This window comes from Megalopta genalis, chromosome 8 (assembly GCF_051020955.1).
Source record: "Megalopta genalis isolate 19385.01 chromosome 8, iyMegGena1_principal, whole genome shotgun sequence".
NCBI classification, from domain to species: Eukaryota; Metazoa; Arthropoda; class Insecta; order Hymenoptera; family Halictidae; genus Megalopta; species Megalopta genalis.
Window position 1 is genome coordinate 5097244 of NC_135020.1, and position 24518 is coordinate 5121761.

At 35.3% G+C, this 24518-nt stretch overlaps 1 protein-coding gene and 1 long non-coding RNA gene across 6 annotated transcripts in view; one reads left to right on the forward strand and one right to left on the reverse strand.

Annotated features, from left to right (window-relative positions):
• Positions 1-24518, reverse strand: part of LOC117225110 (lachesin) — a 409294-nt gene that overhangs the window by 79152 nt on the left and 305624 nt on the right. The window lies entirely within an intron of this gene.
• Positions 8964-12902, forward strand: LOC117225111 (uncharacterized). Its single transcript, XR_004491416.2, has 2 exons — positions 8964-9315; positions 11640-12902. It is a non-coding gene; the product is annotated as an uncharacterized LOC117225111 (long non-coding RNA).

Below are 24518 nucleotides of genomic sequence, written 5' to 3' on the forward strand. Positions count from 1 at the left end.
TTTTGTAGATCACAGTAATTTATATGCGTGCTGAAAATTTGATCGAAATCAGTTAACCCTGAGCCGAGCTGCAGGCTTGAAGGATTTAAAAAATTGCAGATTTCTTCCAGTTTTTGGTCAACATCGTGATAAAACTGCGATTTTTGCGATCTTTATTTTGTTGTAATTCGTATCAATGTGAACTGACTTCGATAAAATTTTCAACATCCATAAAAGTTACTGAAATCTACGAAAGATATTTTTTAAATTTTCATTATAGGCGCAGATATATATATATATATATATATATATATATATATATATATATATAAATGTTAAAAAACGAGGATTTTTAATTTTTTCTTTTCGTTTCAAGTAATGGCAAAATTAAAAAAAGAAAGCATTTCAGTCATCGTCTAGTAGACCCTCTATCATCTAAAATAAATTCAAGTCATTTAGTTCAGTTTTAAAATATAATAGTTATTACGCTTTAAAAAGCGTACGAACACTTTTGTGGGTCTCACTGTATTTAACCCCTGTGGATTACTAAACACTGTCTGTTTTTGACGCGAGTACCGCGTCCATTCTCTTATTACATTTCACAATTGAGTCTGTAAATAGAAAAAAGAGATCAGCATGAACGTGTAATTAGTATGTAGCTGTAACTCCCATCTACGCACAATACGATAATGGTAATGAGACCGAGAACAGGTTGCAGCAACCGGAATTCGTAAGCACGTTCCCCAAAAGTCGTTATCAAGCTGATTAACAAGCTTTGATTAAGGCAAATCTGTGCGCAGGTACGACAGACAACGTAGCCGTGGCGAAACCTCAACTATACTAATGCTTGTCTCGCGCAGCGAAGTCGCGTCGCGGTGACAGTACCGGCGTATTACTTATTTGCACTCGAGTAACTATTAATTAGCCTACGTGACTTTTGACAGTTGTACTAGTTAAGCCACGAATTCGTACAATTTGCTGAAACGCGCGATTGTACGCGATTTATCTGTGGAATCGGGCGTATCGTTTTAGCAATTATTTGATTCATAATTTGTGTTTTTTTAGGATTGCCATGCACCACAATAAATACACTCCGACTTTGTCATATCCTTTGCGTGCGATATTTGTAATTCGGTTTAATTAAATTTGTCCAATTTCGTTTTAATTATGATAAAATATTTACATGTAGTGTAAAATATCTTTTTCTAGACCAGCAGCACATTTTATCACACTTATTTTGATCGAATTTCAAATGAAGCAGTTTCAGAGAATATCTTGCTTGCCTTTTCTTAAAATCGGACTGAAGATACTGTGATTAGATTATCCGTTATTTTATTTAAATAATTTGGTATATTTGAAAATTCTTGTTGCTGCAAACATTTTATCAGAAAGTAAAGTGTCATGTTTGAAAATTCGTTTGCCAGGAAGCGTATTTATTTGCTTACAAGTTTTTACTCGGCTGTAAAAAGACCATTGCGACTTCAAAGGGTTGAAATCGTGTCATCGTAGTACATAGTTAATCCAAGAGTCTCGTTTCTTTGACGAAATGCCGCTGGACGCCGCAGGATAAAGAACGCTCGAGGTGAGATACAGTGACAAAGGGCTATATTATTCGGAGAAAGACTGTGTACCAACGATACTTGGCCTCTCGGAAGGCAAGCTCGAAGCAACGGAATTTGACTTGAGTTTCGAAGCCACAGGTATGCGGGTAACACTTAGATCTGACCGTATGGCTCGGTAATACTAACTTACAAGTGTCGTTGGTGGTAGCTGACCGCAATGCAACATTTGCAACCCGTGATTACGCATTTGACCATAGTCCTCGGTCAGGTATTTGCACCACGCTATCGTTTTTTTGCCTGTTAAATTATATTTCATAGGGTAGCTCTGGTGAACCGAATATTCTGATTTATTTTTCTTAGACTTACATCTTTGTAATCTTAATTTCCAAGGTAGAAGCACCCTTTGATCTATGAACCGAGTGTGAGAAAATATTTCTTCTGCAAAGGACGTGATGACTTTTTTTGTCACGAAGATTTTTAAAAATAATATATGAAGCGCATTATGCTTTACGTCGTTCGTACCTATTAAAACCCAGCGAGACCATATGGTAACAATTCAAATTTGCATAGTGTAGGTTTAAACACCAGTGTAACATTCTTTATATGTTTGATGTATATATTTTCAAAATATGTCATAAAAAACCCCATTGTGAAACGAGTTCAATAAAAGTTAATTTACCAGTTAACAGGCGAAAGGTTACTATTTTTAATATATATTATTAATATATTAATTTATTATAATTATTATTAATATATATATGCAAGTTGCAAGGAACGAAAAAGATGTCTCGAAATTTTTGTTGTGGCCCTTCAAATATTTGTAAGGTTTGCAAAGATTATAAGGGTTTAACCGAAGTATCAGTTCCTTTTTTTATAAATGTTTAATCTATTCGCAACAACATTGCTAAATTATGGATTCTATGCGTCTATAATAAAAATGCATAGATTTTTGAAACAATTAAAAGACTAAAAGAATGTAATGCAGAATTATGCAAGGAACGAATTTTCACGACGAGTGCTAATAATTTTAATATTAATAATATACAGCACGTTACAAATGTATCTCAAAGTTTTTGTTACTGTAAATCAATATTATTTTGAAACTGTGAAGTGAAATAAATTTGAATGAAATAATATAGATAAAGAGATAATAGTAAACAAAAAATAATGGTAAAAATAACATAAACAAAGTTTTTTTAACGTAGGGTTTTATTTGATTTGATGCTCCAAGTTCTCAACATTGTAAATAAAATTTTAATTTTAGAAAGTCATTAATTCAGATAGTGTCATGTGCATAATTCTCTATTTATTGCATGCTGCATTCAGAGTTCTCAGTCAGCATTCTGTCATTCTCGAGTTCCATTCAATCATTAAGTAATACGAACCTCGAATTCTGTTCAATCATTACGGTAACACGATCCTTGAATTTTATTCGTCGTTACAGCAATGCGATTCTTCAATTGCCTTCAGTTAGTTTATTGCCTTCATTAGTGTAACATAATCCTTAAATTATATTCTATTATTATAGTCGAGACTCAATCACTATGAGCATGGGGACCGATTCATTATTCAATTACATTTTAGGCACAATGTAAACGGTAACGATCGCTCAGTCGAGCACGCAATTAGAACGTCCTTGAAACTTCTTTTCTGGATACGTATTAATAAAACTATTTCCACAGACAAGAAACTCCTGCACAACAAAATACAAGCTTATAACTAAATTCTGGATTTTTACACATCTCTCCGTGGCTTACGAAGCCGTAAATTTCATGAAATTGGTTGTAACCCGAAGGCAAGTGTTCAAAAACTGGAGCATTGAGAGTGTTCATGCACTAATAAATAATTAATAACCATATTAATTATTTAAATTATATGGAATACTTTCGTTCAAAAGAAAATACATCTCAATTATTATATCCGTTAACGAGTTAACAAATATCCTACTTGTCGTTGAAATGTAACATACAAATTATATATATATATATGCTTACAAAGTAAACAGAACATCTTAGCATAATAATTATGCTTTATAATTATTATAAAAGGTATATATTACACAGGCTATTCGTGGACTGCACTGTATAGAAAACATTATTCAATTTTATCAATAATTTAATTATTCATACAAAGCTAAGTATTAATCAAAATGTAAATTGATGTCTGATCTCTAGGACATTTGCTTTAGATCCTTGGTAATTAAAAAAAGGAATCCGCATGAACAGCTGAAATAAAGAAATTGCTGGAATCTAGAGAAAAATATAAATTACGAATCTGCTCCATTAAAAATTTAGAACTCGGAAGTACAAGTGCTACTCACATCAGTAAATATATCGACCGCGAAGCGTTCCTACCTGTTCTTCGAATCAGAGATTCTGGATACCGTAAGACGTACAAATACGTTTCTAGCCCATGCTCGAGGGAGACTAATGAGAAATTCGGATCACAATGTATCGTTGTTACGATCTCGGATTGCATCGGTGAATCGAATTCGTAGGACCACGTAACCAATGCCGCTACTCTCTTTCAATTCCCCGCTTCCTATCTTTCGGTTCTCTAAACGTCCAATTTCATTCGCTACCCTTCTCTTTTATTTCTTAAATAAACCTTTTCCTGCAAAGTTAAAAGGTACTTTGAAGTAAATAAAATTATATTTACCTTTAACAACAACCGTACAGATGAAAGAGAAAGCGATGGCTACCTTTAATAACGTAAATGGAAAGATATCGAGAGCAGTAAAGCAATTCATAAAAAAACCTGCAGCTTTATGCCTCTTCTGAAAAGTTTCACGCTCAAGAAACAACGTTGATATTCATAGTGCTTCAAAGCGAAACATTATCCGATGCAAGAATTAAGACGTCTTGATACTGGGCGTGATTTTATGGTCACGTGATTAAATCAATGATTTATGGACAAATATAAAGCAAGCATTTTAACACTTCGCATATTGGATGAATTATTAACATGATTCTCTATATCGATATTGTATTAAAGTGAAGCTTAAAAATATTATTTTAAATGGTAATCCTGAGGGTAATCGTAACATTATGTCGCTGACATGACTATAGTTCATGGAACTAATAAAAAACTGATTGAGAAGTTCTTAGTTGTGAATTTCGATCTTCGAAAAATTATTTAAAATATTCTTTCAAGTAATAGTCCCGAAAGAAATCACAATGCATTACTCGCAATGATTTCTCAGTACACGATCGAAGTAATCGTCGTTGTTGAAAAAGTAATTAAATATCCATTATAGGCAATGCGTTCAAGTAACCAGCCGTGTTGTTTGAAAAACCAGTGGAAAGCTACCCGAACGACTATCATCATATTGAAGCAAATTAAAGATCGCAGTTTCCGCCCTTCGAAAGTGGTAAGCTCTGTAACCGTACGTCTGCGTTTCAACGAAGAGTATTTTCTTAGCACACCTCATCAATCCTAACCGTTCCTGGAAACCGCAGCGATGTTTTCAAGAAACCCTGGGCTCAAAAGGTGATTCAATGCTTTCTCGTTAGATGAACGTCCAAGTTGTGCTGCCTGCGCTATTTTTCTTGTCAGCATCACCGCCCGCTAGACAGTGGCTGTTAGTCATCTGCTGGGTAACGGGGCTAAAGAAACGGGAAAAACGGGGCTCTTAATTGGCAAAGCTTTCCTTCGTCACTTTTTCTTAGACTACATTACATTAGCGCGCAAAAGTTTGTTCCCCGTAGCGCGTTTTCGTACACCGTGTCACTAATGAAGTTTCGTGCGAGTTGTATCTACTTCGTCGGTTCTATCAAGAACATCTTGAAAATGAATTATTTGATGATTTGTGCGCGAGCATATTTTAAAGATGATTTATTCAAACATTCATAAAATCACGTTTCTTAAAGTTGTGTGATTATTCGCATGTAGGGTAAACTACATGTTGTATAAAAAAATCTTTCGAACAAAAGTAGTTTGGTACATGGCAACAACTAATTTTTTGCTATATTCTTTTCTCAATAAATGACTCTACCTGTATATTATAATCTATCTACCTGTATAAAATAAATAAGCAAGTGACATTTTCTCTTACTTCAACATTTATATTTTATCCAATTTATTTATTAAATTTTTGTACTCCTAAAACGTGCCTTCTTTATTTTTATTATATCGTGCCACATGAAACTAGCGTTCTTGTTGATCGGAATAAAAATGGCATTGGTCCTAACGCTCGTTAAGATTTTCGAAACATATATAATATTTCGACGACCATTAATCGTCCACGTTTCACTCCATAACATTTCCGAATCGTTTTATTAACAACTTTTTCGTTTCACATATCTTTTACTTACGATTATTGTCGCGAATAATTTCGCGCAATAACAAGATAATAGCGTGAACAAGATTATTGTATCCGCGAATTCAGTGTTTCTGTAGGAAGCAGAAGAGGCGAGCGAAAGTTCCAACGTAAACGTCAATCGATCATCAATGTAAATTCCTCGAAAGTTGCTCGAAATTTTATCATGGAACTCTGCAAACCAATTTGCAAAGTAGTTTTATCCATGCACACGGCAACCGAACTACAGGGCCACGTGGTTGAATCGGGACAGCGTCGCTACAGCTATTTGCTGGAAACTGTGCGCGAGAAGAAGTTACCATCCCGAATCGACCGTTTTCACCGGGTATTCCAGGGAACCGCGATTTGCAGCGAGATAACGCGGGGGCCGATTGTTCTATGCACCGTTTCACCAAACGCCGAAAGAAGTTCTCTATTCGCAGTTGAAAACGGGCGGAACGTTCGAAAAACGGTTCAGACCGCGCGATATTGAAACGGGACCGTCAAGAACATTCTCGAAACGAAAATGACAAACTTCACCGGAGGTACCATCCACGGGAAACTTACTTTTCGTAATCTCGCCGGAACGACCAGTGCTATTTTCACGATAGATTTATTATAAGAAAGAAAATCCTGCGGTGCATAAACATCTACAGTCAGTCTTGCGGTTTTTTCAAGGTTTCCGAAGGATCAGTTTATATTAGCTGGTGTACAAGAAATTTTTGGAAAAATTGCGATTAACCCCTTAACGCGCAGAAACGTATTAACACGGGCGTGCAAAATCGGCCAAAATGTGCAGACCCGTATATATACGGTCGGCGTCGCAACTTATGTTATGTTACCTATATTAATCGAAAAACAGTACGATGGGTACAAAATTCGATCTGCAATGCGATTCAATATTCACTATAATTATTTATCCACTATTTTTATTGAATTTTTAATAATTTTTGCATTTTTTTTACATATTTATTGAAATTAAGGTCCAAATATGTATTTTCTTAGATAAAAAAAATTGATTTTTTTTGGTCGGTTTTTTTTTTTAAATTGTGCATTAAGGGGTTAATCGAAAGTGCAAGGAATATCACTGAAGGTCGTTTTATACAACTTCCTCGCCTTTGCCATTAATGAAAATGAAAAAGGTACATTTTATTCCCTTAGTATAGTTAAAAGTTAACAAATAACTGTTACATCAGAACCGATTGAAAATTTGATCAGTTCCATTCAAGCTTGCGGTAATTCAAACAAGATATGCTGCATAATTGAACCAGTCGCGAGTTTAACATACGACCAGCGAACGGGTGCTCTCGTCTCCATAGAATTCAATCGCAAGTACCTAATTATCGATCACGTTTGCGGTCGTCAGAAATATGGATACAGAAGACCTTTGTGCGGGAGAAAGTTTTAATCGGCTCGTACACCGGCCGGAACGAGATTTCCGAACGAGGAAAATCACCGAAGTCGAATAGCACTGGCATGAAGCTCGTAAGGGTTTACCTTAAATGAAGTTAGAGTTTATTGGTTTATCCGGGCAAACGGAAAAGAACTTGTACCGAACGTGCTCAATAATCCGTGCCGCGAGATTATCCGGGGAGCTGGCAGCGTTTCTTCCGAGTTACTCCCTCTACCGTGCTGGCTACCGCTTCGAAATCAGGCCGGAATTTTAACAAGCTGCGGCCGTCCTACGCGTGAGTGGCGTACTCCGGAAAAAGCGTACGAAGACTTACGAGAGTCCAGTGCTCTTTTTTCATTCGCCGCTTTGTGCTCCTGTACAACAATAAACGTCTCTTGACGCTAGAAGTTACCGGCTCAACGTATTTCCGGTTGAACGACTGCGTGCCAAATTCTGATACGAGTCCTTTCAACGAAAACTTACAGCGTTCACCTGATTGACTCGATCGCTGTTTACCGAGCTATTTTCCAGAACTCCTGTCGAGAGTACAAGTTTTCTTGTTAGCATCGATGCATTAATACTTGGTCTTTGTCCAACTTATAATTCAAGAGTATAATGTATGAATTATACACAAAATTCATGGGATGTCACTTTTTACCCTAAAAGAAATCTTGATTATGGTAAAGTTTCATGTATAAGCGCGTGGAGTAGGCTTTCGATCTACCATTTTCATTTAATTAATTGATGGCCCTAAATGTGCATTAATCCATTGCAGTCGAGTGACGACTCCGAGGTGACGCGAAAAATTGCTACACTATTTTCAAAAGAATGCTCACATTATCGAATTTGTCTGTATTCGAAAAAATTGTCAAATAATACAAGTCTTCTGTAAGCATACGCGGTCGATTTCATATGTATCAAATAAAAACAATCGTACCAAATGGAAATACTGTAGGTTGAAAAGAAGGTCTTCATTTTGGAGTTGAAATAGTCTCAACCGCAAAGGGTTAAGCTTCTTTCAGAATTACTTTCTAACATTTTTGTCAATATATTTACGTTCTCCCATTTAAAGATCGAAGAGGTTGACCGTATAAAAACATTGAAACAATATATAGTATAATAAATGTCTTTTGCAAAGAGTCGTTGAAAGTATAAATAAGATTTAATCAAGAAAACCGTTAAAACTAACAAAATTGGCAGAATTAACTTGAACAACTTTATTTCGGTACTTGAGATATTTGAGACTGTTTGCGGCACAAATTAAAGTTCGTTTCGTTTCATTAAACAGTGAAAAGAGATTATTCTATTGTAGCTCTAAATAATCACTTAAGAAGAAAGCCAGAGTTTTCATCTGATATAAAACGTTATGCAATATTTTATTGATCGCGACAAATATTGAACAATTTCTTGCTTGATTTTTTTCAGAATGTAAAGGAACGTTTAGTGAATTAAAAAATGTTAATTTAATGGAAGTATTAAGTTTTATCGATTTTGTATGAGGCACGCGACGAATCGTATATTTCTTGTTAATAGGGATGTTGCTAACTTGTTTATTCGTTTCATTTTATAAAGACATTCCAAGCAGGTATAATATGCAAACAGAAGGGAAAAAGGTATTTCATATCAGAGGAACTCGGCTTGGTAAAAGAAGACGAGATTTTAATTGCGGATCAATAATTTTTGTGACAGCGTCGCATGTTTATGGGTCTTTGCATAAATTTCGCAGGAAACCAGCCCCTCCACGGAAACCGAAGCCTCGACTATTCATGCCGCACCGTAATTCAGGATCAAATTCGACGGAGATAAAATATATTCGTGGCGGAGGAGGGACAGTGATAAATCAGGCAATAAATGAAAGCCCAACGAGGCGAGGAGGACCAGATAAAAAGAAAATAGGAGAAGGAGAGAACAAAGTGGAAGAAAGACAAGCGGTCTTCATTATTTCTAAAAGCGCTCCGGAGGCAGCCTGCGACTCACCAACGAGCCTGTTTTGTTGTGTATATCAGCTTCCTGTCCCGGTAGACCAGCGCCACCAAAGGGTTGACGTCGCAGACGCCTTGCCGAGGAACGGTTATATATTTTTGGTACGATAGCATTTTATTACCACGCATTTTCCCCTGGAATGTAGTTTCACGAGCTTTGGGAATAATTGAAGAGAACTGCACATCTAGTATGTATATCGTTCATTTAACGCTAAGAATATTCAATAAATAATTCCATTGGTTCCAAAATTGTAGATTCAAAATTGTACATACCGAGTCATTGAATATATTTTCAACTAAAATATATTCATTGTTTTTAATGCTATGAGGAAATGTATAATGAAAATAACGTCCTATTCGATGCAATGGAAATTTTTCCCGCAGGGTTACAATTTACGAAATTTAAAGATCATATTTAGCTGATGGAAAAACGAATTCAACAATTTATAAAATGATGACATTCGGATGACCTTTATAATACAATATAATAAAATACAAAAGTAATGATGTTCTTGAAATTTCGTAAAATATGACCTTCAGAAAAAACTGTTTGATGATTTGCCATGTATACAGACATACTACCAATTATTCCAACGATTTTAGTACGATAGTATCTTAATATGAAGTTATAATTTTCGAAGATTAGATTTTGATAATCCGGGAACAGATTTTCATGAAATTCTTTTAATTTATTACATATATAATATCTATTATTGGTAATAGTTACATCACTTATTTTGGTTTAACAATTTCATATGCCATTTTTCAACAATAATTGTTTATATACAGGTAAATGTGAAGACAAATTGTTTACCGTGAATTTGTTCATAACGTCTCAACGATTTAATTTCCGGTTATGTCACCAAATACATGACGCTCTGTATATTTATTTGACGACTGATGATTCTGATTTGTAAAAGGAAATTAATTGTAAGCCCCCCATAAGAGCACGAAAATTTAAGAGAGCTGCTTTTATTTAAAAGAGCTGCTTACGGAAGTAATTGTGATCACTTTTATGACTACTATTTTTTCTTGATCGTTGTTTGTATTAATTCTACAATGTTTCATGGGTCGTAGGTAGTGTTAACTTAATTTCTTAATTGCTTACTTAATTAATCATAGATGCTACGAATTCTACTTGATTGATCATATATACTGCTAATTCTACTTGAATAGGCATATGTCGTTTTAATTTGTTCCATCGTAAAAGATGAGAAGATATCCTGACTACATCACTTTTCCGACTATATGGTATACCTATACTACTCGTTTTATCATTTATCCTACCATATATCTCGTCTACATGTCTGACTATGAATCACTATCACGTCGCCTAATCACATCGTTCCTATTCTACTTGTCCGATGAAAAATTACTTTGTGTCTTGTTACTATTTTAGCTTATCACTCTTAATGGTATTAATTTCAGCGCGATGACCGACAAAAGTGAAAATGATCTTGAATAACTTTCAAAATAAGAAGTTCTTGATTTTCCCTTTTAAAACGATTGAAATTTTAAGAATATTTTCATAACTTTTCGAATAAACTTTTTTTATTCAATCATATATTAAAATGGAAATCGTACGAAATCTGAATAAATCTAGTCTTCACATTAATATAAAGCAATTCTATGCATATATATTATATATATATATATATTTATAATATTTTTCTGTTTATAATTTTTTTAAATTTATACTATATTATTTTATACTATATATATATTATAAAATGATATAGTATAAATTTATAATAATATATAGTAATAATAATAAAATAATATAGTATAATTTTATATATATATATATATAATTTTAATCGCTTCTTTTATCGTACGCTGCGGTAAACAAAATTCTTCCCTCCCTCTGATACTCGTATCTGACAAAAGCGCACCGAATTGGCGAAGAACAATTACAAAAAGTACGAACTTCGTTATATTCGAAACAAAAGATGCAATCTTCAAGCACCACTTGAAATTACGGTACCATAATTAAAACAATTTTTGCGTATAATCAAAATTATCTTACGCCGTATACATATGTATTAAAAAATATATATAAATATATTATAGTATTTTATACCATAATATGTTTATATATACTTGCGTATAATCAAAATTATCTTACGCCGTATACATATGTATTAAAAAATATATATAAATATATTATAATATAAAATACTACAAAAATTGTTTTAATTATGGTACCGTAATTTCAAGTGGTGCTTGAAGATTGCAACTCTTGTTTCGAATATAACGAAGTTCGTACGTTTTGTAATTGTTCTTCGCCAATTTCGCTTTTCTCAGATACGAGCATCAGAATAAAGCGATTAAGGGAAGAATTTTGTTTACCGCAGCGTACGATAAAAGAAGCGATTAAAATGGCAGTAAATTCCGGTGTAATTACTTCACCTATACGTCTGGTTCAGGTTCCCTTCGTTCTGCAACCGATTTGCAAACGGAACTGGAAAGAGGGAACGGAAGATCAATGGCAGGAACGAACAGTGAATAACGGCGGCAGGAAGTGACGCTTTCGAGTGAAGTTAAAGGAAACGACAATGGTGTGTTCTTCACCGCAGCAGTAACAGGACTTGCCACTTTAGCCATCGGATAAATAAGAGCCATTTAAATGTGATATCCAGGGAGATTGAGGGATAGAGCCCGTGAGATTGGAAACATAGAACCCGATACGTACATACGTACTCCACGCGCTGATACACCGCTCTCTACTTAACGTTTACTAACTATTCACCACTCGCTGCCGCTGCCGCTGCCGCTGCGCCGACTGCCGTCTGTCATTCCCACGAATTCTACGCTATACGGTCCGTCTGCCACAGATTCTTCCACGCGTTGAATAAATGATGTACATTACTCCTCGCGGCGGATCACCCCATTTAATATTCATCGATTCAAATTTTCATGGGCTGCTGGTATTTAAAACAGTGCGAGCTGCGATTTATTTTTCATACGTCGAACTTTGCTTATTATTAACCCGTTTCCATAAATTGAATTTAATCAATCCGACAGTTGTTGGTCGGCTCGCGTCGGTCCAAGGGAAATATCATTTCGACCCTATGAATATTAATCTTCGATGAATACGCTTTCATGACGGTCCTAAGTTAGTCGAATGCATGAAGCTTCTTTCGTGACGCTCTGATAATGGAAATTCCAAAGAAAAACCGCTCCACGAAATGAAGTCTGATTACATCGGCTAGTAAATGAGTTTTTCTAACATCTGGAATGGTCGTTACTAGACTGCAAATCTTTATGAAAAATTTATTTTTTTTAACTGACCTCTATCGATTGTAACAAACATCGGTCAAATAGAAATTTCTTTCTTCCTTCATTAATTTCAATGAGTTGAAACTAATGCATAGGTGACCCTAAATTTATTTAATACCTTCATGTAGCAATTTTTATTGTGAACACATGAAATCAGCTGTCCAGCGATTGCTCCATATCCTGAATTGTTAACATGGGAAAAGTAATTGAAAACAATTCAAAATAATTCATTTAACTTAAAATTACTGCCTATCAAACCTGTGCAGATATAAACGGGCAATGAATTTATAATTTTTAATCAAATTGAATTTACTCTGATGTACGAATTAAAAGAGAAACAACAGAACGAAATACTTTTACCACATTGTAACCAAAACTGAAGTTATATTAAAATATGACTTTAAAGTTCAGCAGAGCTGTGTGTGAAAGGTTACCGTTCGAACCAATTTTAGAAAGGTCATTTTATTACAAAGGTCGAACGAAAAGTTTTTCGAGCGACGGTATTTTTTAATGACCGGCTAAAGGAGTGCACGCTGCGTTTCGCGGTAATAAAGTCGATTAATCAAAATTTGCGTTCCGTGCATTATGATGGCTAAAAGCTTCCACCGTCCGTGATAAATGCCGGTGCCATTAAAATATCCAATTATCAGAAACAAGAAATCCGTCGGAGGTTGGAAATCGTTTACTCATATTTCACGGTTTTCATCCGTTTCCCTCCATTGTGTCCGATTTATCTCGCGCAGTCCGCCGGTGAAAAAATAAAAACGGAACGCGACAGAAAAGGAAATTATTTTATTTCGTGCTTCGGAATATCAGCCGGAGAGCTCATTCATATTCATGCCAACGCCCGGCCACTTCGTCTCCGAAATGCGACTTACCGTGATCGTGTTGGTTACTTGAAGATTCAAGCACTGTCTCCTCTGTATTCGGGCCCGGTTCCGTTCCTTATTCCTTCCCGGTGCTCTCTTTCCCTCGCCTTTGATTGCACTCGGTAATAGCGGACCGATCTTGGCCGACCGGAAGCAACCGCGACGATCGTTTTTAAAACGTAAACAGAGAGATTTGTACGATCGTCACGTCGATAATCTATTAATCGCGGTTGGAACTCGATTTATCCGGCGTTGTTTGTTCGCGGTTTTTATCCCGCCGGCTGGCAACGTGCGAACGATACTCAACGGTCGAATTGCTGCTGCGATGGTTATTAACAATCATCGGTTTTTTAAGCACTGTTTCCCATGCTTCGCGCTCGGAACGAAGCCGGGATACGGAAATATATTTCTCGCGACCTGAATCGTTGTATTGATTCGTCGTGCTCGAAGGTAAACGTAACATATTGGGTTCGTGCATATGAAATTGCCGATCGAAGATTGCGCTAAAGTTCCTCAATATTAAAGGGGCATGAAATAAGTCCTACGAATCTCGGTTTCTGGAAATATCTGCACTTCAAGTAGAACCTCGTTTATCCGAACAAATCCAGGGACAAGACAGTTCGGATAAACGAGGTATTCCGATAATAGAGGTTCACGAGTTAAACCTCCCTTCATGTTTCCACTCGTTTGGATAATCCAGGCTGGAGATCGCATAACTGAGGATCAAATGTTTACGTAAAATGTTAAGCGTAAAAACACATATAGTTACCATCATAGTAACATCCATCGAAATGTAAAATGTTCTTTATGATTTTTAATATTACTATTAATCCTAGGATGATCCTAGGTTTAAAGTCGGCTTAGGTGAGTGCTATTCTGTATCCATGTAAGAAAAAGGGCTATAAATATTATTTTCTACGCTCGAGATGTATTTAGTTATACAATATTGTTAAATATATATAATACATTTAAGTACTCGTGCAAATAAAAGATAAACGATTTATAAAAGAACATTGTTAGAACTAAAGTACATGTTTAAAATTCTGTAGACATTTTTCTTTCGACATGCTAGTGAATTATTTTGTCTGTTGTTCGTAGAAAGTATAGTTCCTTTTTTTTTTACTAAGAATTAATTCTATTGTTATTTATTCTGTTTCGCAATTTAATTATCTATTTATGCATAAGAATACGCATAGCCGGCCAAGCCTGTTTTGCCTGCCTTTTCGTTTAGCTCGCTTTATAACATTCTGTGAAACCTGCGGATACCGTGTCGTAATAATACTTTTTAAAATCTTTTTCGGTAACAACTAATATTTAGATACATTTTCTTGTGACCTCCGTATCGTCCGAATGGAAAGTATAGCGATAGATTTACGTGGCGCTTAACGTATTAAAAAATAACGAATCTCACAATCCATAGTTTAATATTAGAATCAAGCAATAATCCAGGACAGTTGTCCGCGCGTGCGCGTGTTATGTACGAAAATACAGAATTTCGCCACTTAATTGTGAATCGTAAATGGATATATCGATGTGGCAAGACATCATTTACGCTATCATGTAGATAGTGGTACGTTGTCAGAAAAGAAATATCATTTAATTATTAAAATCGGAGCTAGAATAATTAGAACACTTCAGATGTGACACACATCGTTTCAAAATAGAGAATGATTTCGGACAGTAGACATGCGCGAATAGTAGTCTAATCTCGTTTAATAACATCCAGATCATCGTTCATTAGATGCAGCATCCATTAACAAACGAATATAGATACTTTGCGGCGCATCGACGGCGTCGATCGATTTATGTACTTCGGTTAAAATTAACATCCGACGTTATTTGGACCGACAGGTTCCCTCCCGGCACCGTGATTACACCTCGCAGTCTTGTCATGGGCAGGGGAGTAACTCATCAAATACTGTCATCTTCCAAGCTTGTGTAAACATGTAATGCCTTCGTATCGGGCCGTTGCACACGGACGGTCCGCTGATTAACACGCTAACGGTTCGTAAGTATTACATTATTCATCCCTACGGCGATACCGGTGACTATTAATTAACAGCTCGCCGTGTAATCAGTTCGTGATGTTGACGGGGCTTAATTAGAATTTTTTTTCGAACAGTCACGCCGAGCCGCGAGAAAGTTGCCGGTCTTATTGCTACGCGACCCGCGACCCGGATCGATTTACCGGACAAAACATCGGCTTGTACGAAAAGTTCGCGCCGATCTCGAATAGATAGCGTTCAAACAAGATCGATGAATACGTATGACGCTTACAGTGTCCTGGAACATCATAAACCGTTCAATAGAAACGATATTGGACGAAAGTTGTTTGATGTGAAGAACTCTATCATAAAAATAGTTTCTTTGCGCGTAGCGTTGCAGAGAAGATTTCTTGTACTAGAAGTATTTCAATAATCGAGCGGCTCGAGAATCATAGTGGCGTAAGTGACATTTTCGAAAATTTTGACATATGTTTTAAAATGTAATCTGTACACGCCTAAATGTTAAAAAGAGAGGACAAGTTTAAATAAAAGATAGAGATAGTATAAATAGAGATAGATGCTATAAAAGATACTATAAATTAACTTAATTCTAAATTATCTTAACAATAAATTTGGATAATAAACGATATATATATATATATATATCTCGTTTATTATCCGATATATATATAATAAATTATTATTTGAATAATAATAATTTATTATCCAAATTTATTGTTAAGATAATTTAGAATTAAGTTAATTTATAGTATCTTTATGTATATATATATATATATATATATATATATATATGTTAATAAACAATAACACTTCTTGTTTCTCGCAATGAGGAAAATTTAACTTACGCCACTATGATCTTAACCCAACTCATTTGTGTGTACCACGTCAGTTTAATATTGTCACTTGTGCGAACTAGATTGAAACTGCATCTTTGAAAACAATTCGCGTTTTATTTCCGATCGCTTATGTCGAACTACAACAATCATAGAGAAATAAGAAATTGTTCAAACCATAATTTGTGTTACCTTTATAGTCCATTCGGAAAAATATTTTCCATAAAATTCCGAACAAATTGTTATGTATTTTTCTTATGATTTTTGTTTATTTTACGTCGAAGCAAACTAAAATAAACAATTACGTACTAATATTTACTTGTAGCAACCTTATGGTCCTGTAAAGGTTAAAAGCTGACATTTCCCTAGAAGTCTGTATTTTTGAACCTTCGAATTCACGGCAGCATATTTTTTGCGAACCAAACATTTTTGTACAAGCTTTAGATAGTACATTCGATATCTCGTGATTGCGGAAACGATGTACCGATGCATCGATGTACCTCATGTTTCAACGATGTCGAAAATATTTAGAAAACGAGCGAACAGATGTCTGCGTTCGCCGAGGACTTCACTCACGCTCGAAGAAATCCAGTGACGGACTATAGCACGCTGAGATAATTCATTTGATTAGGATGGAAACGAACCGCACAGACTTTATATTATCGAGGACACTTCCCTCATTAATTAAAGGTCTCGCGAATTCACAATTGGACTGTCATAGTGACGACGGTTAATTAAACATTTCGCCTTTTTATTCCTCTCCCTTTCTCTCTCTCTCTCTCCCTTTTTGCTTAATCGAACCATGAGAAAGTTTCTGCGTTTTTCACTCGGTATCTGGGTTACGCGTTCGATCAATACGCCGTATGAAATATGTTCTACAATCGAATCCCATTATCACTACCTGAACTATTAGTGCAGCTCGTGGTGGTATCCGAATAATGGATGTATTCGTATCTTTGCATTCACAAACTTTTTGTCAGGTGATACGTGAAACGGATTTGAGCTTTGTGTGTTGCTTGTTTATTTTCTTCTGCCTGAACATTCGTGTTTTAATTACGATTTTACAATCCTGTAAAGAAATCGGAACGGACGTGTTACACAAGCTGTCATGTTTCTGTGACCACTTGAAAGTCTGTTGACAACTCCTAAAACGGAATAACAATTTTTAAATTGAACCAAAAGTCTTGAATTTTCTTAAGACGTTAGACTGATTAGTTTGATATGCAATGAGTAACAAATATCTTGCAAAAATTACAATAGTTTGTAACGATGTTTTTTTTTAATTATTTTATCTGAGCCTGTAAAAGAAATGTAAACCATGCGTTTTGTAAATCTCGATAACTTATATGTATGCCGAAAATTTCATATAAATCTCATATAATTCTCATAAAATTTTTTCATAATAATCTCATATAATATAATAATTCTTGCAAAATCATAATTTTTTGGCTCATTGTCCAATAAACCAAACAAAACAATTCAAATCATTTCGTAAAATTTTTAGAATCTAATGTGTTAACATACTTTCGGTAGCGTCTACACTTAATGAAATCAAAGGGTTTTTGCTAATGAAATTGTAAGTAGAAAATATATCCTGAAAATGACTTTCTTAATCCTAGTAAAAATTCCTTAATACCAAATTCCTTAATTCTATTAAAAATTGATATATTAAATTATGTCAAAGTATAAATGAAATTCCAAACTCGCATAAAAATGGTTATTATCCATGTGCGATCGACTTTAACAGTGAATCTAGCGACCTCGAAACTTCCACAAATCCAAAGTAATCTGTTTAATTAAATAAAAATTGCAACCTACTTAGATTTCGTACGACAATTTTTAAATCCGAGCAAAAGCACGATTGGCACAGCCAATTAACGTATTGAAACCTGATTCTCGAGGTTCTCGGTACTCTCTGCCTCTCCCAAGAATTTACGAACGGGATTCCAAAAATCCTGGATACTTTCAATTATCCTCAAGCGGCTCGTGGCAAATCTGATTTTACGGTAACTGTCCCTAATAAAATCATTAAACCAGTGGCCGGCAATCGTAAAGGATCGAGAATCACGACTAACTGGCGCCGGTGGCAACGCGGTATCCGCGGAATTCACTACGGAATCAGCCCCGAGCCCATTATCAGAAGAGCGGCAGAGTAGAAAATGTCGACTTAACGCGGGATATATGAACCCCCTCTTCGCCCTCCGCCGAGCGGAATTGGTCATATCGTAGGATTTCTCGCGCAGCAATGCCGTTGATTAGTCGGCCGCGGTTCCCAGGGAAACGTGGCAATAGAAAGAACGAAAGAAAGATGTTCCCGGGTACGTGCTCGTACTCGCGCGCACGAGCAAAGAGAGAGGAAAATGGACGGCGAATAATGGTGCGCGCGGTTGCGGCCGCGGCTGGCACGAACCGGCAACTCCTTCTCTTGGGGAAAGACGGGAGAGAATTGAAGGAGGGCGAGTCGATCTCCGCGGATAGCTATGATTGACATCCGTTCTTGTTGCAAGCCACGGCTCCACCATCCAATTCGTAACGATTACAGACGGGCTCCAGACGTTTTGAATCGGCCTCAGAGCCGGCTGAAACGAAGTTGCATCACCATTCAGGAAAACGACATATCGAAATTCTCGAAGGATCAGGATTACTCCACCATTCCTTATGGATCCGCGCAGTTTCCTAGCAGCAATTTTAGATGGACAATATAATTATGCAGAAGTTCTTCTCTCAAGGTTCGTGACATCCTTAATCTTCGAATGGTGACCACTGTTTTAACCCATTGATATACAATGACGAGTTAGGGTCGTTATTCATTTCATGTGTCACTATTGACTTTGAATGAATTTCATTATTATATTAATTTATATTACTTGCCACTTATTTATTTTGACTGTTCGTTCTCACATTGTTTGTTTCAATATCATTATTTTATTTGACTTACTGTGTTTCATGATGTACCGCTTATAGTTGCAAGGGAGAGGAGTTTTTTCAATTCGAGACAACATATTATGAAATATTATTTGTCATTTGTTGCTGTTCCTCCTATGCTTACTATTCTTTTACTATCATCTCCCTTAAAGATGATATCACTATGGAATGTCGCACAGAAGCTTATCCTGTCTCGATCAGTTATTGGACAACCTACCGCGGCGAAATGATCGTTTCTGGTAATTTTAAGCGTTGTAAAGTTACACGTGTTCGATTACCACTCGTTAGAAGATGTTAACCCCTTGACATGCAACGACGAGGCGAGGTCGGCATTCATTTCATATGCCACTGAAGATTTTAACACGTTCCGTGCCACGTGTACCATCGATGGTACACGCTTGCATGTTTACTTAGTGAACTGAACAAATTGTTTACAAGAAATTTAGAACCGAAGAATCAATTTCCACCGCAAGAATGGGCGTTGATAAGTTTTTGTTATGTTGTTACGTGTACGAGAATTAATAATTGCACGTAATACATCAAGTTTTAGTAAAATATCAAAGTGTGAAGATTCGAGGAAAAAAAACTCGGCACGGAACGTGTTAAGAGTCTAACTCGTCAAGAGCTATTTTCGTCGGGCACCGTGTAGTATATTATTAAATTACTCAGTTGCTTCACTCTTGCGCCGATTCTGGTTTGTTTACAATGTTCAAGATGCCCCACCCTCTCCCATCTTCTCGACAGTACCAATAACAAAGTTGCATCCACAAATCAGTAATCCAAATTTCAAAATAGAACATTCTGTTTTTCAGCTTGTACATAACTGTTCAGTTGAGCCAAATTGAATAGTATTTTTCGGACGCATCAAATTCCGTTTTATTTGTATGTCAATAGTTGGTACAACTAGCGATACGGAATCAATTTGACATCAAATCACCATTAATTGATACGGTATCAATTTTTGAAGACATACTTCTACGTACAATAAATTCTCCCTAATTGACGCTCAGATTGTGCATTAAAATGGACAATTTGGGAATAGGAGATACGATTATTCGAGCTTTGCGCGCCGTTTTTATAGTTGTTGACAATCGGTAACTATGAAAGCAAGCCGCAAGGCTCTTCTCAAATTATCCAACTTTTGTGTGCGATCCGATCGTTAATTAGGGAGAATTTACTGTATTACCTTTATCGTTCAATAATAGCATAACATAAAAGTATCTACATTTATAAGGTATGTATATGAACAGCTTTATTTGTGAATGTGTAAATTGTCTGAATATTTTTTTACAACAATTCAGATCAAATATAACGTTACATCTGTAATATTCACAGAAAGATATATGTTGTTTTCAAGCAATATAAGTCAATACAAGTCACGACTATTCCGTTTTCTGTGATTCTTTAAACGCACTACAGAGTCTAGAATGAAACAATGGTGTCTCTAAGTAAATACGTTATTACAAACAAGTCTAAATGACAGAACCACGAAGTTTTATTAAATTCCATAGATATTCAGCGAAGTGGAAGAGTGTGACGGACAGAAAGATTTAAATTCTGAAGGATCCACAGTACGCGAACAAAGAGCTACAGAAAAATTGAAATGTGTAAACAAATAACGGATTATCGCACGAGTTTATCGAATTGGAAATAAAATTCCCGAGGCAAGAGAAATATAACGCACGGGCGATATCGATCACATCATAATTATAATTCATTGAATTTTCAACTAATTACGAACACGCCGAAACGGGCAGATTACAGATAAGAATGGTTGCATTGAAGTAAAGGTTCGACGAGAATAGGATGTGCATCGGAGTGATACATTTTCGTTTAACTGCGAGCACTCTGCCTTGGGCTCAGCTTCAGCACATTTAGCCCGATTTTCCTACAATTATTGATCGACGTGTACCATGAAAATGTTTACGACGGAATATTGAAATGAACGTTGCCTTTCATACCTCATTGAATGCATCCTGATACGACCGGAATTTCGGTACGGTGATACAACTCGATGATACGATAACAGTCCGCGACGGGAGAACATGTAACGGATATTTTAAATAAATTCTGCGAAACGATCGCGAAAGTCACCGATGAAAGATTGATTTTCCAAATGCGCTTCCTTTCGGAAGTTTACGGGATTACGGTTTTTTGCTGCAGCGCGCCTACGTATCGAATATCTGTATTATTCAAGTCGGTCTCGGCGCTCGATAACACGAATTTACCAATTCTTCGATCGGAGTGCTCGCTCAAATTAAAAATATTACGCTATAATAAATGTATTCAACATCGTCTAGTACAAATTTATTCCAAATAAAGAGTGGAGAGAGAAACAATTTGATAAAGTCTGATTAGAGCAGTGGAGCCGATTAACAATTGCTGCACTTTCGGTTTGTTTTCGGGCATAATTAACTTTATATTTACCGAATAAAATGTATTAAATTTTAGTATCCAAAAATAAACAAAATAAAATTGGACTATAAAATTGGATTGTAACCTACGAAGCTCCACTATCCTACAGCGATATTTATTAACAAATTAATGAAATAAATTTATGCTATTAAATACCTACTATTAATTCTTTAATGCCTGATTTTTGTTGTATCCAAAAATAAACAAAATAAAATTGGACTATAAAATTGGATTGTAACCTACGAAGCTCCACTATCCTACAGCGATATTTATTAACAAATTAATGAAATAAATTTATGCTATTAAGTACCTACTATTAATTCTTTAATACCTGATTTTTGTTGTATCCAAAAATAAACAAAATAAAATTGGACTATAAAATTGGATTGTAACCTACGAAGCTCCACTATCCTACAGCGATATTTATTAACAAATTAATGAAATAAATTTATGCTATTAAGTACCTACTATTAATTCTTTAATGCCTGATTTTTGTTGTATTCAAAGATAAACAAAATAAAATTGGATTATAAAATTGGATTGTAACCTACGAAGCTCCACTATCCTACAGCGATATTTATTAACAAATTAATGAAATAAATTTATGCTATTAAGTACCTACTATTAATTCTTTAATGCCTGATTTTTGTTGTATTCAAAGATAAACAAAATAAAATTGGATTATAAAATTGGATTGTAACCTACGAAGCTCCACTATCCTACAGCGATATTTATTAACAAATTAATGAAATAAATTTATGCTATTAAGTACCTACTATTAATTCTTTAATGCCTGATTTTTGTTGTATTCAAAGATAAACAAAATAAAATTGGATTGTAACCTACGAAGCTCCACTATCCTACAGAAATATTTATTATCAAATTAATGAAATGAATTTATACTATTAAATACCTGCTATTAATTCTTTAATGTCTGATTTGTTTTAAATTCAAAAATAATCAAAATAAAATTGGACACATCACGGTAACCTACGAGGCTGCACTATCCTCAAGCAATATTTATTATCAAAATTATAAAATGAATTTATAATATTAAATACCTTTAATTAATTCTTTAATGTCTGATTATTTCCGTTTTCAATGTGCTGGAAATATTACGGTTAATCGAAACTGTCCCGGGATAACTGAAAGCGAGCAAACGAATTTTTTGCTTGATTGAAATTGCGCTCACGGGGTGCAGTAATAATGAATTCATTAGTGGCAGCCGCCGTACGTGTTGGATTCGGCAGCGGCATTAACGACAAACAATTTTCATTTATCAGTCCTTGGCATTGATAGTAACCGCCGAGGACAAACTGTGCCCGGTAATATCAATTAATGGTTATTCGATAGCGCGGTGGTAAAAATTCAGTATCGAGCACCGTTTCCACGAGGATCCTGTACCTGAGGGATTAATTAAATATAGTTATCCCCCGGATGCGACTGTAAAGTCTCACTTCCGTTGGTGATACCGTGCCGAAGAAGGACGAAGTTGCGGGTAGACAAGAACCGGCGCGAGCGAAGTTACTTTACAATTGTGTACGGGATGCCACGTGAAACGGTCCGTTTCATTGCCCCCGGCTGTATACAGCGGGTGCGGTCGTTAACGCAATGTGAAAACACGGCCGTTTCCTAGTTTATTTCGGCTTTTACCGGAAACAACAACAGCAACAGCAATAATGCCCTAACGCTTCACTAGACTGTACAGCGAGTGTGTGATTTTCAACATCCGCAGAGGAGGGCGGGTGCGGTAGATCAAGCTTTCTATCACGTTAATCTTTGGAGATTTCGCGGTTCTTGCCACTGATTTCAGCTGGATTATGGTCAGCACTAAACGATCGGTTCGCCATTATAGATAGGAATAACAAGAGTCTTCCATTTCGAGGTGCGACCACGAGATACCTCCTCAAATGCATCAATCGATTCAAATTTTTAATTTGATTAAATGGCTGTTGAAAACAGTTATAGGCGTTAATCGCTGAAAAATAGACGATTAAATTAATCGATTGATGGATGTTATCGTTGTTCGTTGATTAGAGTCATTATTCGTCGAGAAATCGACGATTCAATTAATTAATTCGTGAAATTTAACCGTCATTAGACGATTAAACGAGACGATTAATAATTGTTGATTTTTGAATGGTACTGGAAGGATATTTTGAAATTTCGTTAAAAAATTGTAACTATCATGTTTATTACTTTATTGTATTTTTATATCGAAGGGAAATTCCTATCTTAGTCGTTAATAGCGAATAACAATTGAGAAAAAATTTAATCGCTAATTTCGATTAATAATCAATAATAGTAGTAATTGAATCGTTGGCCGTCGATTAATTTTATGTCCAACTTTCATATGGAGTCACAAGTTCTTTCATCGCGATAAATAGTAATTACTTTATGCAATTATTTTGTATGATATGCAAATAATCAAGTTATTGTGTGCATTCTATGTGAGTTGTGCATTTCGCTCGTAACAAAACATTCAAAAAGTATAAATTTATTTTTATTTTAAACTTGATAATGTTTAGGTTTGTTAATTTCACATCATTTTATTCTAAACATGATAAAATACAAAATGAAACATGATTCTCTATATACGTAAATCGAGTATATTTGTAGTATTTGAAATAGCTAATATTTGTGAAAGTTAATTTACAAATATTAATACAAGTTAATTTATCTTTTGTAAAACTTTCTAACAGAATTTATTGAAAATCAGAGTGAGATATGAAAATTCAAGACACATTTGCTGCCACAATATAATTTTCAGAATTAAAACAATACAGATATACTTATTCGTTCTGAAGTACTGATAATAATGCAACCACAACTTTCGAATAATTCATAAAGCGCACATAAATCTTTATTGTGCATTTACCGTGCACGAAACATATACATAATTAAACACACGGTTGCAAAGTCAAGAAATATGTCAAGTCAAGGAAGGTCTAATTTATTTAGCGACGAAAAATCACGAT